The sequence below is a fragment of the Rhinopithecus bieti genome, unplaced genomic scaffold, assembly GCF_001698545.2.
Source record: "Rhinopithecus bieti isolate Rb0 unplaced genomic scaffold, ASM169854v2 scaffold_70066, whole genome shotgun sequence".
NCBI lineage: Eukaryota > Metazoa > Chordata > Mammalia > Primates > Cercopithecidae > Rhinopithecus > Rhinopithecus bieti.
Window position 1 is genome coordinate 610,070 of NW_016826556.1, and position 5,694 is coordinate 615,763.

General features: G+C 35.2%; 1 pseudogene; it reads left to right on the plus strand.

The window, feature by feature from the left end:
- The window catches only part of LOC108523004 (nephrocan-like), a 19,549-nt pseudogene extending 14,718 nt beyond the window's left edge, over nucleotides 1-4,831 (plus strand).
- The last annotated feature ends 863 nt before the right edge of the window (nucleotides 4,832-5,694 follow it).

Sequence of the window (5,694 nt, forward strand, 5' to 3'; positions counted from 1 at the left end):
AAAAAAAAAAAAAAAAAAAAAAAAAAAAAAAAAAATTTATTCTGTCTAGGAAGAAGACACTTTAAATGATTGAGTATTTTTACTCAAAAGTATAAATACTTATGTATACATACTACTGTATGGTCTAGGATATGATTACAAATATAAAATGACAAATTTAGTTTAAAAAAGAAAACCCCAAAGGCAAAATGCAGGCCAAGTGGCAAAAACCCAAAATACGGACCTTTTGGAATAAAATTCATGTAATAATAATACTATAACAAGCAAAAGGTAATATTGGTATAGAATATGGCTAAACTTATTTGTTTTCTCTTTTTGATATAACAGTTATACAGCTGGGACTGCCACAATAAACTACACTGAATACTAAAATTCATGACTATATATCCAGTATGTTCACTTTGTATAAAAATAGCATTCAGGTGGTATGTCAATTTGAAGGGCTTCTTTTCCCTATTAAACTTTCAGATGTTTTGTATTTCATAAAAAGGAAAGCACTTACTACAAAGTTTCTGTGTAGGAAAAAGAGTTTCACGTTCGCCATGGTGATTCTTTTCTATTTTTTCAATCAATAGGCATGACCATGACATTTTTCAAATTGGTATTCACAGTTTTAAAAAACCTGTTTTGTCTTCCTGGTTATAAAGCAATAGCTGTTCAAGCTTGAATACTTAATATGCTGAAAAATTTAAAAATCATCCAGAATTGTTCAACCAGAGCCTTTGTCTGGACATAAGCACATAATTTGTTTTTACATATTTGGGATCATTCAATTTTGTATTCTACTTTTTCCACTTAACATAATTTTTTTTCTCTCCCTCTTCCCCGTTTCTGTTTTTTTTCCAAGTATCACTATGGACCCATGGATTTTAATTTATTTGGTATGTTTTGATCATTTACAGTTACTAGTCTCTTTTGGTGCCCAAATTGTCACAAATATGGCTAGTGGGAGCCCCTCCAAGGTAGTTCCTCTGTTCATGAGACACGACTCCATTAATCTTTTTTTTTTTTTTTTTTTTTTTTTAGTTGTGGTAAAATACACGTAACGTAAAATCATCTTTAAATGTACATTTCAGTGGTGTTAAGTATGGTCACATTCTTGTGCAACCAACCTACAGAAGTTTTCATCTTACAAAACTACAACTCTATACCTATTACAAAACTCTCCATATTCCCCTCCTCCCAGCCCCTGACAACCACCATTCTACTTTCTAACTTTAGGTTTCTATGAATGTGACTATTCTAGATATTTCACATAAGTGGACTCATACAGTATTTGTCTTTGTGATTGGCTTCTTTCATGTAGCATAATATACTATCCTCAAGGTTTATGTATGCTGTAGCATGTGTCAAAATTTCCTTCCTTTTTAAGGGTGAATAATACTCCATTGTATGTATATACCACATTTGGTTTATTTATTTGTCTGTAAATGGACACTTGGGTTGCTTATATCTTTTGGCTATTGTGAAGAATGATGCTATGAACATGGAGGTACAAATATCTCTTCAAGACTCTGCTTTAAGTTCTTTTGGATATAGAGCCAGAAGTGGAATTGCTAAACGATATGCTAATTCTAATTTCAGTTTTTTAAAAATAAAAATTTATTATTTTCACAGCAGCTGCACCATTTTACATTCCCGCCAACAGTGCAAAAGTCTTCCAATATCCCCACATCCTTGCCAATACTTTTTATTTCTGTTATTTTGACAGTAGTCATCCCAATGGGTGTTCCATTAATCCTTAAACATTTTATCACATTCTGATAAATGTATCACACGGCTGACAAACTCTATGGGTTTTTTTCCCTAGGCATAGAATCAGTCATTTCTCCAAGAAGCTCTGGTTCTTTCCAGTAAAGATTGGAATTCAGCAGCTAAGATCTGTGTGCTTGGTGTGCTCATGTCATTGGGGTAGCATTGCTACTAGAATATAATATTGTTTCTAGGTCCTTTGAGCAAACAAGAGCTAGAAAATATATTTTTTAAAATTATGAATTCACATTGACATTTTCAGTTCATATTTAACATCAGAGAGGGTTTTCTTTATTTTATTTTATATTTTAATCTTTTTCTCTTACAATGAAAGTATAGTTTCCTTATGACATGAATGTATTTACTTATTTGTTTTGCCACATAATATTCATAAACAATTTCAAAATTTCATTATTAACATTAGTATTAACAATAAACATGCTAAGAGAAATTTCGAGATCTTTTTGTCCTTAGAATCTAAGGCTTAAATATATCCATTAAGAATGTTCAGTCAGAGTACTTTCTCTTTTCTCTGTATGACTGTGTTACAAATATAAATATTTGATTAATTAATTAGATATGCTTGTTCCTGTTTGTGTTCAGTTTTAGGACTTGATTTTGTTTTTGTGAACATGTAAAGCATAACATGGTTGAAAAGTTAAAATCACATGGAACCAACCATTCCCTATAACCATTTTTATCGATTTCTGGTTTATCATTCTCCTTCAGTTGCCCCAAATAAGTAAACATGTATATGTCATTCTTATTTCCCCTTTTCTTACACAAAAACTAGTGTACTATATATACTGCTCTGTTTCTTGCTTTTTTTTTTTCTCTTTAACAATACTTTCTGGAAATCACTTCATGGTAATTCACAGAGACCAGCCTATTTTTTTTTATTATTTTATTTTTTTAAGGCTTCATAGTAGTTCTTTACTCATGTACTGGGTTACTTCCAACCTTTTGCTGTTATAAATAATATCATAATAAATGCCACATATACTGTTTATATTTGTAAGGTCATATCTTCAGGGTATATTCCTAGAAGTAGGATTGGTGGTCTAAAGGATAAATATGTATTTTTTTTTTGTTAGGTTTTGCTAAATTTTTCTCCAAAGGGGCTGTGCCATTTTAGACTCCCATTAGAAATATATGAGGCTATCTATTTCTTCATAGCTTTGCTCACAGGCCAGATTGCTAAGGCTTAGAATTTTTACCAATCTGATAAGTGTTAAGTGGCATATCTGTGTAGCTTTAATCTAATTTCTCTGTCCTGCGTAAAGTTGATGACTTGAGGGCCCTTTGCTTTGCTTTTATGTGAACTTCCATTTGTTATTTTGCCCATTTTCTGTTTTATTTTATAATCTTCTCAATTTTAAGGGCTTTTTGTATATTAAGGAGATTAATTCTTTGCTATAAAGTGCAGACATCATACTTATCCTCAGTTTATCATTTGTCTTTTGACTTTGCCTGTCTTTTGCTATACACAATTTCTTTTAAAATTCGTTTTAATGTTGAAACTTTATCAATTTTTATAGCTCCTAGATTTTTTTAGTCATAGTTACAAAAGCTTTTTCATATAACTGTTATTTTAAAAATTAGTTTAAAACATCAGGCCAGGTGTGGTGGCTCACACCTGTAATCCCAGCATTTTGGGAGGGCGAGGTCGGTGGATTGTTTGAGTACAGGAGTTCCAGACTAGCCTGGGCCACGTGATGAAACCCTGTCTCTACCAAAAATAGAAAAAATTAGCCAGGTGTGGTGGTGTGTGCCTGTGGTCCCAGATACTCAAGAGGCTGAGGTGGCAGGATCACTTGAGCTGGTGAGCCAGAGGTTGCAGTGAGCCGAGATCTCACCACTGCACTCCAGCCTGGGCTACAGAGACAGACCCCGTATTAAAAAAAAAAATCAAAACCCATGGTTTTTATAATCACATAATAGTTCATCATCTCATAATTTAAAATCATTGAGTATTAGTCTATTTTTGCTGTTATAAATAACAAATATGTGACAAACATCTTTGTAAATAAATACTCACTTTTTCTATAATTTCCTAGGTCAAAAGGCATGCTATTAATTAAATTTGATACATATTACTAAATTGTTTCCTAAATGGTACCAATTTACACTCCTACCAACAGTTTTTACTATACCCACAGCAGTAGTGTTTTAAAATTAAAGCTATGTTTTAATTTGCTATATTAAAACATTGCATTTTTTCATTTGCCTTTTATATTCATGAAGAACAACACTTTTCATACTTTTATTTGACACTTTTACTGCTTTTCTGTAAATTACTGATTAATGGCCTTTGCCACCTTAGAAATTGGGAACTTAGTGTTTTTCTTATCAATTTGTTTGAGTGATCTCATTTCACAAGAAAAAAAACTAAACAGTTTATGAATAGGAGCCAGAAAAATCAGAAGGTTAGAATATAAGATCTATGAGAAAAGTTAAAGATCCATAGAATAACACTGAGATTTGTGCTTATAATTGATTTTCTCAAATAAATCTTGTTTCCTAGCTTAAGAAGAGACAGAGCTGTATGAAAAGGCAATGCTCCTCAGTTACTGTTGCCCTGACAGTTGTGGAATGATGGACATGGCCTCCTCTCACATCCTGTTTCCATGCTTTGCAGGCTCCCAGGGACCTTAATCAGGCTGTACCTAAAAGGCAATGTCATCCAGAATATTGCTGAACGGGAGCTCAAGGACCTCAAACAGCTTCATGTTCTAAACCTGAGGAACAACAAGATCTCTGCCTTAGACCTAAAAGCCTTAGAGGGTCTGCCTTGTCTCAGGCAGCTGTACCTGGATGGAAATGCCTGGAATTGCACCTGTAGTCTCCTAAAAGCAAGAGAAGTCCTGATGGCCAAGGGCACAGATATAAGGGGAGGACAAGGTGCAGCACCAGCTGAACAGCAAGGGAAGAGCTGGATGTCTTCCAAGATCATGAGGCAATGTGAGCATCACTTTCATCTGACTAAGAAAAGCAAAGAGACTAAAAATAAATAAAACCTGAAGACCTCTCCAGCATCAGAATCAACATGGATGATGATTATGACTATGAAATAGATTAAGTATGAACTTTGCTCACAGTTCAGAAAGTGTTTTTTAATGTTCAATCTCTTAAGTAGAAATGTGCTATACACTTAGATATGCAAGACTCTCTTTTGTAGTGTTTCTTATTTTTGTTTGAAGAATGTTTTAAGAATGAGGGTTAAGATGAGATGGGGGAAGAAAACAGAAAAGAACAATGGTAAGAAGATGTAAGATTCCTTCCATTTTAAAAGTAATTTGTGTGGCTGGCAAGATGGCTGAATAGGAACAGCTCCAGTCTGCAGCTCCCAGAGAGATCAATATGGAAGGTGGGTGATTTCTGCATTTTCAACTGAGGTACCTAGCTCATCTCATTGTGACTGGTTAGACAGTGGGTGTAGCCCACGGAGGACAAGCCAAAGGACGGTGGGGAGTCACCTCACCCAGGAAGCACAAGGGGTTGGGGAAATTCCTCCCCAAGCCAAGGGAAGCCGTGAGGGACTGTGCCATGAAAGACAGTGCATTCTGCTCCAGATATTATGCTCTTCCCAGTCTTCGCAACCTGCAGACCGGGAGATTCCCTCAGGTACCTACAGCAACAGGGCCTTGGGGTTCAAGCACAAAACTGGGCAGCCATTTGGACAGACACCGAGCTAGCTGCAGGACTGTAGGAGTTGTTTTTGTTTTTTTGTTTTGTTTTGTTTTGTTGTTTTTTTTTTTTTCCATACACCAGTGGCGCCTGAAACTCCAGTGAGACAGGACCATTCACTTCCCTGGAAAGGGTGCTGAAGACAGGGAGCCAAGTGGTCTAGTTCAGCTGATCCCACCCCCACAAAATCCAGCAAGCTAATTTCACTGGCTTGAAATTCTCACTTGCCAGCACAGCAGTCTGAAGTCGACCTGG